This window comes from Rhodnius prolixus, unplaced genomic scaffold, assembly GCF_049639745.1.
Source record: "Rhodnius prolixus isolate KJV_2025 unplaced genomic scaffold, Rpr scaffold_4, whole genome shotgun sequence".
Taxonomy (NCBI): domain Eukaryota; kingdom Metazoa; phylum Arthropoda; class Insecta; order Hemiptera; family Reduviidae; genus Rhodnius; species Rhodnius prolixus.
Genome location: NW_027411614.1, coordinates 11707003 through 11727286, shown reverse-complemented (window position 1 = coordinate 11727286; position 20284 = coordinate 11707003). Strand labels below are relative to the sequence as shown.

The window sequence follows — 20284 nt, the reverse complement described above, 5'->3', positions numbered from 1 at the left end:
TCTTGGAGCAACGTCCTTTACTTTATTGAAAGTAATTGTAGCTTCCGGATTTACTAAGTTAACGTTTTAGGCACTCTAGGAACTTTAAATTACCATCTTTATCAGTCTAAATTAAACAATTGCAAATACTTTTTTACACGCTTTTAGCAATTTTTTCTTTTCTATACTTTTACTGTTCACAATTGAGAATGTTGTTATCCAGATTAGATCGTTTCAAGTTGCAAGTGTGACAGAATTTCGCCTTCATCAAGTTTTATGAACAGAATTCTACCATTTGAAGCTTCTATTTCACTTTAACAATCATATTGAATTGAGATTCTTAACGAAATCTCATGTTGCCTGATTGTTTGCAAAGAGAACATTTGCTCTAGTACACTCATTAATGTTAATATATTTTAATGAAAGTCTTAAATACAAAAAAAGTTTGGAGAATGATACATACTTATATATATTTTTTTTTATCTTAATAAACAGATAGGGCATATTCATCGATTGGAGTTTTCAGTTCTCTGGAAAAACAAAATTTCGCTCCCTTAAAAATATCTAGTATTAATTATAAGCATGAATAGAATAGGTAGTCAAGTAGAAGAACCTAAAAGAAAAGAAGGACCTAGAAACTAAGCTCCTTGCCACCCAATTCCTAGTGGAATCGACTCGAATGTTCAGTGAGAGAGAAAAAGAAAATCTACGAATTCTGGAAATCTTAGAAATTGCACATAATGTCCAATAGTACGTTAAGGTACTCACAAGAAGTGCTGAAGATAGTGGAATTTTGGGAATATCCATTGAGAAAGCGACTCTCAAGGTAGGCGGTAGAAGGCGAGTGGAGGACTAACTTGGGAAAACATCTAATGTGCGCTTCTTACTGGTGCCCGGCGAGTCCTTATAGCATCTGCTCCAATCGGAAAATCCTCAGGATCTGAAGAGTTCCAGAGTGAGCCTGTCTTGCTTCAGCCCTTATTAGTTTCCCTAAATAAAAACTCCTAAGCAAATCAACTTTAGACTGTTTTCCAATTTATCATATATTTTTGTTCTTGGAATTCGGATTTTCCTCCTCAATTTTGAATAATCTAACATTGTACTCCTAACAATACTAATATTATACAATACAATAACTTATTGATTAGTTGTTCGATTTAATTGGAAACACTAGTTTTCCATTATTAGAGAAAAGCAAATTTCTAATAGATTTTCGTAGCAGTGCGTAAAGAGAATGTATACAATTCTAGGCACGTTATAATTCCACGTAATTGATGTTCCGTCGTTTCACCGACATTAGCACCTCAAAGGGTTTTGTATCTAGCCCATCCCCAATGCATTATACTGGGCTCTTCCATTGAGTAAGCTAATGTGTGCTACACGTTGCTAACATACAAATAATTAGCACTAATTTCACTTCAGTTCTACGTGAGCAAATCAACTAAGCTAAATAGAAATAGGAATTAATATGTTCTCTAGCTAAGTATCTAGCCGCTAGAATGTGTCTATTAAAATTGTAGATTTGTAAATTGCTAGTTGTGAACAATGCAACAGATAATAACAATTTAACTACCTCTTAAGTGTTCGTCACCAGAAATTATTGCTCAATGCGTTACATTTAAATTGCAATGTTTAGAATGACTTCAATTTAGTTGAATAGCTACGACAAATCTAGAATTAGTTTTGCCTTATTAGGACTACTTAAAAAAAGAAAAGGTCAAATTTAATTGGGGAGAAGCTGTAATTTGGATAACAGTTAAAGATATGAGTAAGATTTGAGCACCATTCATTAAAAATGAGTAAAATTCTTCTAGTTACACAAAACTCATTTGGATACGATTGATGATACTACAATTATTTTGCATAGATCTACTTAGTAAACTACTAAATGATCTATTATCTAAAGATAAAGGCTAGTAGGTTATAGATATAATTAGAGCACTAAGACAATGCACATTGTCAAAACTCTAGACCTTAGAGAAAAACGATTAAGTGAGATTAACAAATTTCCTTAATGGAATGCAAACAATGATGGATGTTCGAGGCAATAATTCTCTTGGAATAAGAACCATCGCCATAGGGATTCGAGGACCAATGATTCAGTATTCAGACGAGGTAATTAAGAAAACAAAAGAAAAATACTTGACTGTAAGGACATGGCTACCTCAGTAATTTTCTCTATGTCTCACCTTGTGCCTTATATCACAATCTGGTTCACCTTTAGGATCCACAATTTTTTTTTTTACAAGATAGGATTGTTAATCCTAAGCTCCTGCCAACTTCTGCTGCTTTGGAGGATCCTAGGATTTGTAGGGAGCGATAATCCTTAGGTGTGTATCGTGATGTCCTTATTTAGTGTGTAGGCTGTGAAGAATGTACTGTTTTAGTGATTGCGCATGGTGTAATGTGCTGTGGTAACCCCTTGGGGTCGCTACTCCCCAAGTAACTGCATGCGATAGTTACTCCCTGCGGGAATAAGCTATAATGCTCCTGATCAATTATAGAAATGGCAAAGATTTTAGAATCGTATTCACTAAGTCCGATCATAATTAATTTCTGAAAAACTAAATTATTTACACACATATACTGCACCATTCCACCCACTTTTATTCCCGTCCAACCCATTCACATTCTTCCGGAATTGCCAACCCTTACTTAATATAAAAGTTAAAAGATCGTATATTTCTTGTATTGTAATAAAGTATTCGAATTTTAAATTAATGGATAAAATGCGGATATTATAACCTATAACTTTGTATTACCTCCCATATTATTCCTCTCTTTTATGTGTTTTCTTTATGTTGTGTGTTTTTGGCCTTAATTTATGTCTCAAACTAATTTGAAACTAAATAAGGACCCCATTCAGTTCGCAGTTAATATGAGTTTCCCTTTCACATCCTTTAATCCTCTCAACCATGTTCTCTTAATGGCTATTCACTGTACGGAAGACTTGCAGCTCGTACAGTATGTGCGTATTGATTTATGTAAAGAAATAATTTTTACAAAATCAAATTTTATTATTAAATAACAGTTTGAATTTAAGTCGATTGATTATCTAAAATACAACTAATAAAATTTTCACTTTAACGTCTTTACTTTGAAATCTTTTTACTCTATAGACTTTGGAGTACAAATTAATTCATTGAACTGGTTCCTACAACAGAGCTTAGAATTCAGGAACTACACAGCAGGTGATCTCAGTTTTTACCCATCTCTCTACCATAAAATATAAATTATAGAAACACTAACAACCTCCCGCACATAGAACCTATTAGTTTTATTGTTAACGGTTGTCATAATGTCTGTTCATGTCTACATGAATTACAGATCTCAGACAGTATTCTTTTCGTAGAGGAATGTTACCCGCATGTCTGTGAATAAAATAGAAAAAAGAGTAGATAGCTTTTAAAATGAATGTTAATAATTATATGAAAATGTTCTAAATATTAACGTTTAAATACCTCATCATTTGAGATTTCAAATTAATACTTAATTTGAAGACATCTGACTGACATTACCATTCTAAAGATCATGTGCTTCGGAGAGAAATAGCAAAACAAGCAAACGTTACTACACATTCCATGATTTACCACTTTAAATAGAATACAAAGTTAGTAGTACCGCAATAACCTCTGCTTTGCGGTCAGCTACTAGAGCGCTTCACACAATTGAAGTAAATATAGGTATTTTTAAATTAAATATTGTAGACTGATAGAGAAACCAGAGTTACAATTCTTTACTTTCTATTATCTTTGAAAGAGGAGGTGCTGAACCTGAACATTGCTAAAAAAAACTAGAATAAATAGAAGAGCTGAGGCTTCGAGTTTGTCTTTAGACACAACTTGAGATTTTTCGCTGAGGGCTAAGCCATAAGACGACCTAGGTAAAATTGGTAGTTGGACGTGAAGGCCGCCTGAAAAATAAGCATTACTTTTACTACTTCATTTTAGAAGAGCTGAGAGGCGCCACGGTAGCCGAGAGATAAGAGGCGAGGCCCTCAAAGCTAAATGTATTGTTGGTTTAGTGGGTTCGATTCCCGGTCTAGGCCTTGGATTATTATTAGTTATGTTTAAATATGAGAGCTTTATGGTATAAAGTATGTTTGCTAGTCGCTTCCGTTCACGACAGCTAATTGGTAGTTGGACGTAAAGCCTGCCTGAAAACATAGGCGTTACTTTACTTTACTCTACTTTAGATGGGCTGTAATTATACTTTCTTTGCCCATTAGATTTCTATTGCTGCAAGATCATTAAATATGAATTTAAGAACAAAATTTCTGCCATAATTAACTAATTACTTATTCCATTTTAGATTTCCTCAAATACCCTCACCTATTCCATACTGATTGATTATATTAATTTTCTTGATCAATTAAAGTGTTTAATTGCCCTTCTATTCTTTTCATTGATCGACACACAACACAGTTCACAGTTCATTCACTCTTCCGCACTTTAGGCTACAAAACCTTTAGGAATAATTTATGCGAATTCTCCCGCAACTTCTGTTGGTTTAATTAGAATTTGAAATTTACTTATAAAATATTTAATAACAAACTTGGCTACCTCCCTATAATTACATACTTGCATGTTGGGATTGGGTAAACGCATGCAAAGGGGTTAGAAAACAATTAATCATTAATTATTATGTTCTGGCGGTATGGCTACAAGGCTAATGGAGCTGCACACCATTTTACCTGGAGGCTTTACATAACTATTATCATTATTGTAAAGTTGTCACAGTAATGTGGATATGGTGATTTAGTCTCGTGATTCAACGGGTTAGTGGCCGTATGATGGTTTGCCACCACTGGTGAAACACCGGATGTAACATCAGCAGAATTGGCTAAAACCACATCACCTACATCTCTAACCAATGCTTTGCCCAAATCGTCATTTCCTCTCATTCAATCTTACAACTGTATAATAACTGATAAGCCGCTTTATGAAAGGTATTTTCTATTATTTATTACAACTTATGTTAGCTCATACTGCCTCTTATTGTACGAACAATTTCCAGAAAGAATTTATTTTTCACCGTTATATGGACAAACAGAATTTATTATCTTAATGGTAAATTAGCAATTTTTCATTTTTTGAAAGCTGGAAATTGGAAGTCTCTCTTATATTGTATTTACCTTCTCATTCTCGGGCTTATTCGCCTATGTTAATCTGCATTATTTATCTTATTTCTTGCCACCATTGCTAAAAATTAGAATAAATAGAAGAGCCGCAATGATGGTTTCTCCATCAGCCTCCTGAAGTTTCCAATTAATATAATTATAATTATCTTTTTATCTATCGATATCAGATATCGGCGGATTTACTATATACTATATCTCGGACTTTACCTCGACAAACGCCATACGTGGAACCCCCGTACCCGACTTAAGCGACTTGAACTTAACCTACTTTACCAAAAGATCAATAGATTACTCGACAAACGATCCAAATTGACTTGAACGAACAAATAGAAACCAGCAAAAAACTTTACAAAAAGACATAACCAATCCAATCTCAACAATCGAAAACCCTACGCACAATCGTTAACTCATCTTTCTACGTTAGCAATCAAGACTATCTACACAGATCTGAATATCCCATTTGTCCTTGTCCTTGGCCAAATTCCGTTGCATCAAATTTCATTATAAAAAGTACCGCAACACTTCTGCTCGCTCGTACACAACCTGTCTCAAATTTCTCTTCCCTCAAATCGAAGACTGAAGCGTTGATAGCCGCGCGATCGCCTGCAAAGAGCATCCTTCGAATTCACTTCAATGGTATCCCTTCAATGTATCGTGGCCCTCATTCAATCCCTTAAATTTATTTAGTTTATACCAGTTGAATTACAGGCAGTTGTAATTAAAATTACAAATAATAATAAAATAATGAAATTACAAAATAGCAAATTAGAGTTTAAAAAAAAAACTTTAATTGGAATATAATTGTAAATTATCAAAGAGAGATTTGGAGGAAACTCGAAGAGTTTCGGGGGATGGTACTTAAAAGTTGATAGTTTTGTGTTCGGATACATAAATAGTGAATTTTGCCCATTTTTCTTGATATTTATGTGATTTTAATGTTGATTATGTACTTATTATTTGTGTGTTTATAAAATAGTTATCTATTTTGGCAAATCAACAACTCTGTGTCAGTGGTATTGGCCAGGGAAAAAAAGACATATTATTATAATGATCTTTTACTTTGTCTCACATTATTAATGACAAAAAAAAGTATTGCAAATGAGCAGATTACAATTCAAAGGCAAATTGTGGTAAAGATTCCACATTAAGCAACCTTGAAGAATAATGACTGGACTCAGTTTCTGTGTAATTAAAACTGTCCGGTAGGACAGTTGTATAAGGGTTGATCGTCAAAAACTGCACGAAAAAGCGTAACGTTGAAAAACACCCAACTTCGACCATTTTTTTCTCTTTTTCTATAAAAGATAAAATTCCCAAATTTTCTTTAAAATAAAGGGCAAATCCTCCTTTATAACTGTAATTTTTTTGCAACAACCTAGATCTTATAGGTTATTTGTAGGAAATGTATGAAAAGTAAAACTCCAAATTTTAAGAATCTCGCTTGAACAGAAGTGACTTCTTACAGAATTAATTTTTTAAGTTTTACAATTACTTATTTCTTGCAAATAGTTCGGAGAAAGTTCTAATGTAGTTATCCAATGAAATGTAAACTATAGTAGTGAAAATCATGTGTTTGATAAACCCAAATCTAACTCTAAATTTGCAGAGAGCTTTGGCTTTAGAATATAAAGTGATACACTTTAAAAGCTATAACCTTTCCCATAAGAGTTTTCTTTAATTTTATAAACGACCACTTTAAAATTATGCAAACCAAATCAGCTTGCTCATTTAGGAAGCGAAAGATTCTATTTTTACGCAATCGTCTACTTCTAATAAACCATGAATAAAGTTTTTCAGTGACGATACCATTTTTGTTTTGTAACAAACGAGTGTTGATAAGTGCTTTGAATGCAAATCTACTTGCAATCGCCTGTATACTTCTATTATCTATATTACTCCAATTATCCGAAAGCATTTCTTTATAGCCGCAATTGATTTCACGTTACCAATGTTATTTTAAGGAATTGTGTTCCATAAATGTTCACGTCGCATTAACCAACTAGAAGCTCTGCAGAAGATAGGCCGCTATCAAGGACTTGAGACGCTTCTGACCAAGATACGTTTTCCCCAGCTGTAAGGAGTGGAGTGAATGAGGGTGCTTGGATGTGCACGTTTTAGTGAGGCTAAGGAGAGGATGGCAATCGCTTTGCACTAGGGGTTACTCCTAATCGTTACAGCCGGCAATTCAATTACTTTTTCGGGCTGCCACTGCCTCCTATTGCTCCTTTACTTCCGCAGCATTGCTCTTCAGCCTTTCTATCCTTTTTGCAAAGAAGGAAAATTAGCTCGGAGTTTTTTCCAGGATGAGAAGGCTTTTTCTCTCTCTCTTGTTAATTCTTCTCTTCTGTAATCTTCCTCTAGCCTAAACTCCTTCCATCTTCCACAATAACTACCAACTTCTTGCCAGATTGGTTCCCGATTTCCAAGTTTTTTTTTTTTCCTCCCACCATCTTGGAAAATAATTTTAGACAAGTAATTTCCCTAGCTTACTTTTTATAGGAAATAAATATAGGAATTATTTTCCCAACCAGTCAGGAGAAGAAAGAAATAACACCCTGGAATTTAATTTATTGACATTTGCCTTTATCTTTGATTCTTTTGTCATGAAGAAAGTTTATTTCAAGTCGGATTTGACTGTTTAATTTATTTTGAGATATTTTTTTGTGTCAGTTACACATTTAATTCTTATTTATTTATTTGATGGAACGTACATTATGCAGAATTTTTCTCAGGATTAGTTATTTAACGGATACTCGTAAAAATAAGTTTTAGAACCTACAATCTAGGTATAGTTTACACTATTCACAGTATAGTTTACACTATAGAAACTTGCTTTATTTTCCGTGAGATCGCTGTTTAATTAAAGAACCTGGAAACTGACACCAAAGAGGGAAGGAAATTCTAAAAACAGATCACTCTATCGGATAAAGTGGCATTTTCTGCCAGCTCATTTCCTTAAAATGGAAATTAAGTTACGTTTTTAATTCGTCTTTTAACTCTACTACATGGAGTAGAGCCTAAGGTAGCGCATCAGATTTGTACAAGGAAGAGGATTGCTGTTGAAGAGGACAGTTGGACAGGAGCCCCGCCGGAGAGTAAACGTGGCATGCTGGCATTTCTGTGAGTTCATTTTAATCCACCACTTCTTTGACCAGGATTCGATTTCTTGTAGGTGTGTCTGTAACTTGTATGAAGCAGATGAAGGATGTGTACTTATGAGTAGGAATACAAAGATATGTCTTGTAGAGAAATTAAAATTCGCGTAGCTTTCCAAACCTCGCTCAAACGTAGACTAATTTTTAAAAACCCTTTATTTCTTCCTCAAGAATACTCAAAACCAGATGAAATGTAATAAAACAAAATTAAAAAAAAACAAACAGAAATGAGCGCCTCCAGTGATGCTCCTGTAAATTAAGACTACATTATGAATTCCCCGGCATGCTTTCTATTCATTAAATCAGGCAATGTACACTAGACGCATTATAGTACATTCCTTCATTAGCCGAGGATGTTTTGAAAAGTATTATTCATTGATAAAATGTACATTTCGCTTTGATAAGCTTCAGCTTCGTCTATTCATATTTAGTAATTGCAAAACATCAGACTGCATTTTATAATATAACTTTATTCTGCACATACACTGACTGACTTCTTTGCATAAAATTGCATTCATAAGGAAAAAGAAGGGGGAAAAAAAAGCAAAATAAAAGGTATTGAATATTTTCCTCATTTAAGAGCTCTTTAATTAATAATAAAACTTGAAAAGCCAGAGGGTGGGCCTCTTATCGAAATGAATATTTCGCTGATCCAGTGATGCTGTAAGTGCATCCACCAACTTGGCGCTCTTTATTTGCCTTTTGATATCTTATACATACATTTTTTTTTAAATTAGATTGTGTTTATTCATGTTTTACTAATTTTTTTTTAAAGTGAATGTTAGATAATTGGTTGTGTACGCGATTTTATTTGAAAATCTCCATCACGTTTTCCATTTCTAGTTTTAGTTATCAATACATAAATGGCATTACTTTTTCTGCTAACTTTACTAAACAGAAAAAGCTGAATATGCCATAGTTTATTTATTAGAAAAGAAATTTTAGATTTAAACTCTAACGTGACTTCATTTTCACACAATTTGCGAATTAAAATTTGTAATTTTACTAAATAGAGATTTGGCTTGATTATACGTATTCACTTTATAAAATAACAGTGTTAAAGTAACCGTAACGTGTCTGGACTCGAAGAACCCAATTAAAAGCAATATTTCCGGAGGAGAATCTTCAAACCAGAGAAATGGACATAACACTCGCTAAGAAACCGTTTTGGTGGCTACCAGTAAAACGCAGAAAGTGGTTTTGTAATGATCCATCGATTGATATACTCACAAAACGTGGAAATTCGATTAGCCATTCTGTACTCAAAAGCATTACACTGACAATTTGTCAAAATGGCACTTTAATAAAAAAAGTTTAACTTCCACTTTCCCTAAGAATTCCATTTTAAAATTAATTTGAAGGCCTTCAGAAGTTTGAGATCCTCCCAAGGTGTCACATTCACATTTTGAAAAACCTGAATTAAAAGATCTTCTTTTGAATAAAAGCTTGTTGGCCGTTTATTCTATTACCTTTTTGTTCTTTATGCTCGCAAGATCAAAATTTGAACTGATGCAAAATTACTCATAATTAGTAGTACATTATTTAATTAATGTAAGTTTATTTAAATTGGAATTTTCAGAGAGGATTTGAAATCATTAAATGTACAGAAAGCTACCAGAAATCCCTTTCTATTAATATTCTTAAATTATGTATAGTTTGTCTAAATTAGACTATTTTGATCACGGTATAGCGGTCGTGTGATCTCAAATAAATTAAATTCTTAGATATATTGATCAGTAGCTTCCCTAAAATATCGATCGGAACTAAAAACTAAATATCTAATAATTTAAGAAAACACATTATTGACAATTACCCAAGAATAGACACATTATGAAAGGCAAACAAAACTCACAATTCTGTTTGTAAAGATAAATTGAAATAAATTAGGGCTTAGATGTTAAGAATGATTGTGCTGTCAAATTAGTCATTGTAAGGAATAAATGTTGGCCTTGAGCGATATTTCTATCCTGTCTTATTGACAAGTTTTAACTTTCAACCATTTGACGATGAATAATGTTTTAGACAAAAATAACTAAGATTGAAAAAAAAAATACCTGTACAAAGATACAAGAGTTTGACAATGAAGTGTGTGACTAAAGATAATAACTTGAAATAAATAATAACTAAGGAGGTCTCACACATTTTCTGTCCGAATGCAATCACACTTTTATCTTGCAGAAATGCAAATAAAATGAAAGCATAAATTACATTTTCTATTCAACAAAAAGAGAATAAAATAAATCTTTTGTGAAACATTCACGCAAATTTATCTTACGTCAATTCTCGAGATTTTTACTACAAACTTCGAACTTATGCTAAATTTTAGTTGCCTTCGAAACAGGTTCATCCTTTAAGTATAATTTCAAACAAAAGTTGTTCTTTAAACTTAGAAGTGATTAAGGTGAGCTTATAAAATCTCACTCTAAGATTCAGACTTATGCTCAAACGATTTCCTTAAAATGAAACATTTTCAATACGTATTTAATTCTTATTGTTACAGGAATGATTAAGTGTGATTCAGTGAAATGAAATTCAAGTAATGCCATTAGTTCCTGTATTTGGGAGACACCAAAGCAGATAATTCTAGTGGGAACTGCACATTCGAAATATTGCATTCTCTATAGAGTGTGGGATGTTGAATTGCAATAATTCGAATGTTTTGCTGTCCCATGTCCCCGTACGTTCGTATAGACGCTAGAAGTGAATAATACACCTGCCTTTTGATACATAAAAGCACTTTCTAAGCTTTGCTCATTAGTTTCTTGTATAAAGATATCTCATTTAATTCATTTCGTTTTAGGAGAATATAGAGATTCCAAGTTAGTCGTTCGTCTAGGAACTAAGATTTGAAACTATAAGAAGAGCGATACAATAGAAATGTGTTTCCGTTTAACGTGAAACCTAATGGGTTTCTTCTGATCAACCTGGATTCTCCACTTACGAAGCCAGCGTAGGACATTTAGGTTGAATTGAAGATGGCGAGTTGCAATGACAGCATCATCATTAGGGGCTAAGATAGCCTTTTTGTCGACAAGCTGGATGTGTTTTTAAGAAAACAATTTGAATAAATAAATAAAAAAGAAATACCATAGTATGTAAAATTTGGTAGACAGATTTTATAAATGGAGATTAGGTAGAAAATTGAAAAATTTTATTTCTTTTTAATCGGCCTCATTGCATACTATTTTATTTCAATTATTCCCTTTCATCAGATTCGACGAAATCGTTCACTTTGATTTGATGTGTTACCTAGATTATTTATTTTTAGCAAATCTGAAATAGAAACTGAGAGAGTTGTATGTATTTCTGTTGCAGGCGTACAACTGTAATTTAAGGGTTTGAGCAGAGGAACACTTGGAAAGCACAGTTCGAGGTGAGTCAGTTGTAGCCATTAAAGCAAACGAGTGTGCGTCAGGCGATCTGTAGAGCAGGCAAGCAGTTTGGGTAGACGGTGTTGCTTGAGTTAAGAACATTGCCGTTCCCTCTAAAGATAAGTCGTATATCCAGGATACCTAAACCCCCAAATAGCAAATCCACCTCATTCCTCACTGGGGCACCAATCCCCCATCCTTATCTGTCATTCATTTCCTTTCAGTCACTTCTTCACCCATACAACTGCGCTTTACTAAAACTCCTAACCTTTTTTTCTTGATCGTCCGATAAATGATTCATTCGGAGAAAAAGCAGTTAAAAGCTGATCGATCTAGTATAACATAGATGTTGTAAGGGGTTAGCGAAATTAATGGAGCAATCCATTTGACGTTGGGCACCTTATTTTCTTCTTTTTTTTCCTCCCTCTCTTTCCTCGTTCTCTCTGGAATTGGGCTGCAAAGGAGATGGATTAACCTTCAAAGCTTCTTGAGAGATTTAGAACTTATCATTCAGAAAGATAACGTTCTACTCAGAATAGCTGTATCTCTCTGACACTTTAACGATGGTTTTTCCTTGCGTCTGCACTTTCTTAACCGATAACTCGCTCCCTCGTTCACTCACGTATAATTGCATTTTATAAAGGCTACATAAACTGTTTTTTAAGATCCGATTTATCCATTTTTTAAAGTAAAATCAGACGGTATTTTCGTTTAACAAGCTAGATGTTCTGAAATTCTTGAATAAATAACCTAAATAACTATTTGTTCAGTCTTTATCTATTTGAATATAATAAAGATGCTTAAACTTACAATAAACTTAGAAATGTCCATCTCTCTTTGAAATATCCCTCCAGGCTTGTCAGATTGGATCCATTAGCCTTTGATTGCCCGTACAATAATTGCATTACTTAATATAAATGCATACCTAAAATGCACCCGAAATATGTTCGATTGGATTATACCTTTCAACTCTGCTTTACTCTCGGCAGAGATTTCAAGAAGTTACAGCAACCATGGCATCACATCCTTTTACCCCTTGATAAAATGAATACTTAGGAAAATAAACTTTGACATGCATTAACAGGTTACTAAAGTTAAACAAGTCAAGTTAAATAATTGACTGTTCGTAGCTCTTTCTAAGTTTCAACATCCATGCTCTTATAATACGCATGTCTCCAATCAATAAATCTAAAATAACGCTAAATTGATCACAGTTCATAATGACCAAAAGTATTTTTCATGTTTATGTATCTTAAAAAAAAGACGTTAGTTGTCTAAAGTGAAAAGCTTTTTAATAAGAAATATAGAATTTTTCAAGTTTTTAGACTTGGACAATATATGCTAATTATAAATTTCTTTGGAGCAGTTTGCTCAGTTTATTTGGTCTGTTTCTTGACTGGACACCAAGATTCATTTCGCGTGATTAAAAAGAAAGTTGAGTTCTCTAGGAAATTCATCCCATTAATGGAAAGGGTAAATACGAATTAAAATAGATTTGGTGTGAAATTTTGAATAAGGTTTCAATGAATCGAAAAGAAGCCATTATTATCGATAGACAAGGATAGATACTTCTCAATCCAATTTACAAAAATATATATTATTATTTATTTTTCCTGTCATAATCTTGGAGATTTTTGGATACAAAGAATATTATTTAAAATCATTAAATAAAATTTTAGTTTTTTATATTCGTTCCAACTGTCATTAGTACTATCCGTTAACTTCTTGTTTCTTGAGTCTAGTTTGTGTATTCCATGTCTAAGATATCTTACTTGGTTTCTATCAGGGAGCATTGTGTTGGTAAAAATAGTAGGAGGTAGAGTTCCCTGTTGAATGAATACTGGGAAAGCTAAGAAGCAAAAGAATTTTGTAGAATATTTGCCCTTAAAAGATCTGGACCGACGATACTGTTCTGAGAAAACCCATGCTCTCACTGGACTCCATAGGAAAAGGGCATTGCCCTGAGTGAGCCTAAAGGGTTTGTCAGTTAAATTAATAGGTAATAGGAGGAGAAGAAAAGCAGAAGGCCTTTGAGATTCCACAGCAGCCCAAGTGCCAAATCTGATCAAAGGCTTGGACGGTGTCGAGAAAACCCTTCGAGCAATACTATTTCCTCACAAAGCAGAAAGAGAAGTCGTCTACAAAGCGATGGCACCGCTAAATGATGATTTCTCTAGATGTTTGTTTGCATTAAAACACGAAAGAGCTTAGGGTCTTATGGAGTAATCACAATAGATAGCAGCACTAAACAAGATAAATTAAAGCATCTTGGATATTCTGCTGTAGAACAGTGTATAAATTTTACTCTCAGATCCAAATTAATCACGATATAATAATGGATGGTTGACACCAAAAATAAATGATTGAACGATAAGTTGGTGGCTTACTAATTGGTAATGAGCCCCACAGGAAACGACTTCTAGGAGCAAATTACTTGTATCATTTGTAACTATTGAGTATTAAAATACCGCAAGCTGGACTTGTGATTTCCGTTGGAGACCATGCCTTAACACCTCTACTTCTAGATAACGGTTTAAAGATATCCTAAACAGAGATTAAACAATTCACTAAAAATGGCATATGTTAGGCTTGCGAGATTATTAATGGAATATCTTGCTACAATCCAGTTAATTCTTATTCAAAATATACATTTCTATCCTAAAAATTAAACTATGGTTATACATACTTAATTAAAAATAAATATATTATCCAGAAATGTTTATAACCGTAATAGATCGTGAAATATTATCGACGAATGCGGGCAGCTGACTAGAAATCTCAGCTATGATAGATGAGTTGTGATCACGCAAGTACAATACCCGGACCCGGCTATTATTTCAACGAGTCTTGATAACTATGTAAGTAAATATGAACTGAATTATTAAGAAAATATGTTAATTTGTTCTTTTAAATAGAGAAAATATAAATTTTTAGTTTATGAGATGTACTTTTTTTTCCTGTTATACTATATATATACATACATAATTTTAACCATCTCGTGTTCAGTTAGATCTTTATAACATCAGTACATGTACTTGGTAGTGAATGGAATGCTACTGAATAGCATGTACTGTAACTATTTCACAGTTCTGTACACTAACAGTATTTCAGCATGAAATTCTACTCTTATCAAACACGGCATATCTAAACTCATGAGTTCTATATTGAATTACAGATTTATGATTTGATGTTATTAATATTTTGTACTTAATGTTCAACAAAAATGTAAATTTTATTTTAATAAATAAACACGTTAACAATGGTATAAATAGAAAGCAAAAATTATGTTTTTTAATGGTACGAGATATGTGTTAACTAGAGGCAGTTCTCCTGGTCATCTAAGCAGTTTTTATTGTAAATACTGGGAGTCTACTCGTTCTGTATTCAAGCTGTGCTCCTCTTGATGAATTTACTGATTAGAGGCTACAAGCTTCTTATGTTTTTATTTTAGATGAACAGCTACTGATTGAAAAATGAAAGAAGAGAGATAAACTTTGAAATAACGATTTCTGGACCATCCTAAATTTAATTTTACTGTTTCTCCTCATTAAAATTTCAAGTAGAGTCGATAAAAAAATAAAAATAGTTGATATCCAACAGAAATAAACTTTAGTTTTGAATAGTTGATGATAAAGTTAAGAAATTGTTTGAAAAAGGGAACAAACATACGCTTGGTTTCATACTAACTTTTTTTTGTATTTACACCACAAAGCAACTTCAGAAAATTGGAGTGCAGCTGACACCTATACTTATCTAGAGCTACCGAATAGGCTGGAAGCTATAGCTTAATTTAAAGGGAATAGTGTGATGATACGAGTGTGGGTGAATAGCTGCTAACTTGAAGTGGGAGACTAACTTAAGGGCTGATCTGCAGAGGGAGATATGGGGTCGGAATCTTTTGGATATAAGAGATAGACTTTTTTTCTCTTCTTTTTTGAGTAGTGCCTTTAGTTACGAACGACCTAACTCCCCTAAGGGTTTCTCCTCCCCTCACAGACTTCGTCTCCTGAATATTGACCTTGGGAATTGGTGGCACTCTTTCCATCCTTCCGCACAAATTACGTTATTACATCCGAGGATCTTGCCAGGCCGCCTATCTAGTAGTGTATTTCTCTGTGCAATCGTGCGCAGGCGTCTATACGTGTTTATTCTGTAAAAATAAAAAAAAAGGAAGTCTTGAACAAACATGTTTAAAAAAGAACCTAGGTGTGAACACATCCGATTTTTCTCTTACTGAAATAAAATCTAATTTCCAAATTTTCCTATAAGATTGCATTTTGTTGAAAGTTGAATTAACCTTAACTAATTAGTGTAGTCCTAATTAAGGGCCTCAGACTAATTCTACACCAGCAATAAATCAAAAGCAACAACAACAACTAAAAGAAGAAGATCAAAAACAAGAACAATTTCAGAAACAATGCCGTTTTTAAACCATTGTTGATAACGCTAAACATTTTTCGCAAAACATATTTGATCTGTATTAATTAAATTGCACTTACAAACGAGGTTATGCCCAATATTTTGAAGACAATTTGGGAATTCTATCTTTTATCTTAGAAAAAGAGAAAAAAAAATTGTTAAAGTTGGGTATTTTTCAACTATACGCTGCTTTTTTGTGCACTTTTTTTGACAATCAACCCTTATACGAGGTGTGGCTATTAAATAACGAGACTGATGCTGCTACAGAGAAACTATGCATGCGCCAAATCTTAACGAACTTTCGATTGCAGCGTCTCACGTGTTTGTAGAGAAATCTGTCTGAGCGGAACCATCGTTTGTGTAAAAGGTGTTAGTTTCGTTTTGCCGAAAACAAGATACTACACATGTAGTAGAGCAATGAATTGTCGTGAAATTTCACATGAAACTGGGCAAAACCGCTACTGAAACTTATCTTTTATTAAAAGAAATTTTTGCTGATGAATGTTAATCACGTGCGCGAGTTGTTGAGTGGTTCAAGCGTTTCCAAGATGGCCGAGAAGACGTCGGAGATGGTGACCGCCCGGGTCGCTCTTCCAAGTTCAAAACGGATGAAAATATCGATTATAATTAATCAACATTACTACAGTGAGGTGCTTGCTCAACTCCGTGAAAGAGTAAGGAAAAAAACGACCCGAGATTTGTGAAAGAACCAGTCATGGGCTCTCCATCAAGACAACGCGCCAGCTCACACACTGCATAGTCTGTCAGGACGTTTCTAGCCTTGGCTTGTACTTATACAACATCCCAGTTTTAGGCCATCCGCCTTATTCGCCTGACCTAGCCCCATGTGACTTTTATCTGTTTCCCAAAGTCAAATCTGCATTAAAAGGAATACGATTTCAGTCCGTCGAATCTGTGAAAGAAAAAGCGGCACGCGTAATGCAGGAGCTCACAGAAAAAGACTTCCAGCACTGTTTCGAACAATGGTAAATTCGCATGGAGCGTTGTAGGGATAGAGGAGGAGTGTATATTGAAGGTGATAATAACTAAATATGTATAAATTTAAAATAAAATGTTTTACAGCAATAGTCTCGTTATTTAATAGTCACACCTCGCACAGTTATTCCTAACCTATATTCTAATACATAAACACGAATACCGAGCTAATTTAATTTAAGACTTAATTTTGAATATAAATAAATTAAGTATGAATTAATAATTAAAGTAATGCAAGTGGCAGCCGTGATGTGAACGATCCAGAGGATTTTGATAGTACTTGCAAAGAGAATTGTTGATTTGCTGGTGCCTAGAATGGGTAACTTGGTTATAATTTTGACGTTTGCAATCTCCTTCAAAGTCTGTACCCTTCAAGGGAAGAAAATGACGGTCTATATAAAGGAAATGTGTCTCATTTTTCGTTTATTCTTCCTCTCTAAACTGTATACTTGCCTCCTTCTTAGCCGTAACTTTTTCTAACAGTTCTGTACTAGTGAAAAAATCTTAGGATTATAAGAGACGATAGAATCATATGAATCCATCTTTTACCGACTTTAGGCCTTATACACTGCTCCACAAAAAAAGTGGCGCACTTTAAAAATGCGTTATTTTTTTTTTCTCTGTAACTTTTTTATTCTACATTTTATTTTAGTTAGCTAATATAAGACGTATAAAGTTACGGGAGGGCTAAAATAAAATAAGAAAATGATCTAAAAGAAATGAAAACCTTTAATTTAACAAAAAAGTACTTCTCGGCAAAATATGAGTTTGGAAAAAAAGTATTTCTTCCGATTAAAAAAAGAGGAAAAGAATTTTAGTGACGTGTATTGCTCGCATTATTGCATCCAATCTTCTCGGCATACTCCTTATTAAATTTCTCACGAAATCTTGTGTTAATTCCTCCCATATCTCCACCAGAGCACCTCGCAACTCTTCTGAGCTCCTGGGAGGATTATTTCTCCATCTTAATCGCCTACCCAAAGCTCATCCCAAAGATGTTCGATTGGATTTACATCCGGGCTGCGTGCTGGTCATCTCAGAATACGAATGCCAGTATCGTGGAGATATTGAACAACACAGGCGGCAGTGTGTGGTCGGGCATTATCCTGCATAAAAATAAAATTTTCCCCAATAAATGGTGCATAGGGTATCACATATTGCTGCAAAATTTCCCTCACATACAAATCTGCATTCAAGATTGCCCTGTTGAACACGTGGAGCTCAGTATAAGCTCCCATAGAAATCTCAGCCCACACCATCACTGAACCACCTCCGAATGGTAGTCTACCAGAAATATTGCACGGAGCGTAGCGCTCCCCAGGCCTTCGGTAAACTCGTCGCCTCCCATCAGGTGCATAGAGAGCAAAACGGGACTCGTCTGAAAAGAGAACGTTTCTCCAATCGTTCTCAGACCAGTTGCGGTGTTCCCTAGCGAACTCTAGACGGGCTCTCCGATGGTCTACGGTGAGCAATGGTCCTGTGGCTTGCTTCCTAGAGCGTAAATTCATTTCAGCGAGCCTTCTTCGTACATTTTCGGCACTGACTGAAACTCCACGAACTGTAAGCAGTGTTTGAGCTGTTTCAGAAGCAGTTGATGTACGATTTCCTAGAGTGTGAATTCTAATAAATCGGTCATCAAGTGCTTCTGTGGCTCTTGGTCGACCCGAACCTTGACTGCGAGTGCAGAGGCCTGTCTCCCGGTAACGATGGATGGCTCTACGGACGGTGGTCTCAGGCAACCCTAACGTTCGTGCTGCGTACCGCTGACTCCGTCCATCCTCAACTAATGCAATAATACGGGCCACTTGCTCTGCTGTAATTGAGAGTTTGCAATGCTTTCAGCTTGAAAAAAGTCGAAACGCAACTGTAGAGGTCAATAAATTTATTTACTGTTGAGGTAAAGTTCACGTTGCTGTTTACACAAAAAGACCGAAGGGGATTAAACGAGGAATTGCTTCTCTATTTACAAGAAACTTTTGGCCTTGTTTCGATTAATTGTTCCCTGACAGTTTATGAAAATAATTAAAACTAATAATCTTTCCCCAAAATGTGATAAAACAAAAAATAAACGCTTTTTTCAAAGTGCGCCACTTTTTTTGTGGAGCAGTTTATATTTTTTAAAATATATTTAAGACGCTTCAACAACTGCGGTGGTCGGCAGCCGGAGCTTTTTCAGTCCCAGCTTCCGGATAGCTCTCGTTACCGGACAGTGAAATGTAAAAAGCTCCCCGTAAGAGAAAATTTAAGTGCAAGCAGCTGGATTCGAACCCGTGATATCCTCGTTAGAATCCAGAATTCGCTTAATCCATTCCCTCGATTTTTTTTTAAAAATGTATTCGTTATATTTTTATTGAAAAATAATCAGACTCGCACGTACAACCAATTAACCCTCAAGTGGTAACTTTTCATGTTCAGGAAAACTCAAAAGATATTTCTCTTAGAAACTCAACTTCGCTTTAAATTTGAGACGATCGCTGAATCCCTCTTTCAAACGGTAAGAGAAAGAAATAATATTCCAAATCCAATTCCTATTATAATAAATATTTGAGAGTTATGTATGGTAATAGTGAATAAGTGCACCGTAGATTGTGTGATTGCAATGTAAATGGAATGAGTCATGAAGCTCTATTATATGATTATCAACTCGTATACGAGTATACCTAAGCGCCACTCGTACTTCTACTAAACTGTTATTTCCTCAATCTTCAATTCAGCCACTTACACTCAGTTACATTTAACTTCATCTAAAATTGAGCGTACCCCATATGTACCATGTCATAATCATTAAACATTTATTGCAATAGCACTTTCATTTTTTTTGCATCAGACGTTTATGACTTTTAAATGGTTTAAATGCCTTTTTAGCGGTAATATTTGCTCGAATCCTTGTGATTAACTAGTACACGATTTAAACTATCTTTTTTGAATTAATCATTACATTTGTTCATTACAAATTTGTAATTGATCATTACATTTGTTTGAAATAAATAAAGTAGAGATTGTTTTTTTCGTTTAACATTATGTTCATAATGTTACAACAATGACGCCAGAGACCAGATGATTTGTTTTTTTTTTTTTTTTTTTTTTTTTTTGGCGCATTAACAGCTGAGGTCATTAGCGCCCGGAGCTTTTTCCAGTGCACTGCCGGCCTCCGGACAGTGTTCTCTCGTTACAGACAACACTGTCCATCACCGGACAGTGAGCTGTAAGAAGCTCCTAGGAAG

At 34.4% G+C, this 20284-nt stretch overlaps 1 protein-coding gene across 7 annotated transcripts in view; it reads left to right on the top strand.

Annotated features, from left to right (window-relative positions):
* The window catches only part of caps (capricious), an 810649-nt gene that overhangs the window by 455850 nt on the left and 334515 nt on the right, over positions 1-20284 (top strand). For all 7 annotated transcript variants that reach the window (XM_074132378.1, XM_074132376.1, XM_074132375.1 and 4 more), the window contains one exon: positions 11590-11647. The gene's annotated coding sequence lies outside the window, so the exon portion shown is untranslated. The remainder of the gene's footprint in view (positions 1-11589; positions 11648-20284) is intronic.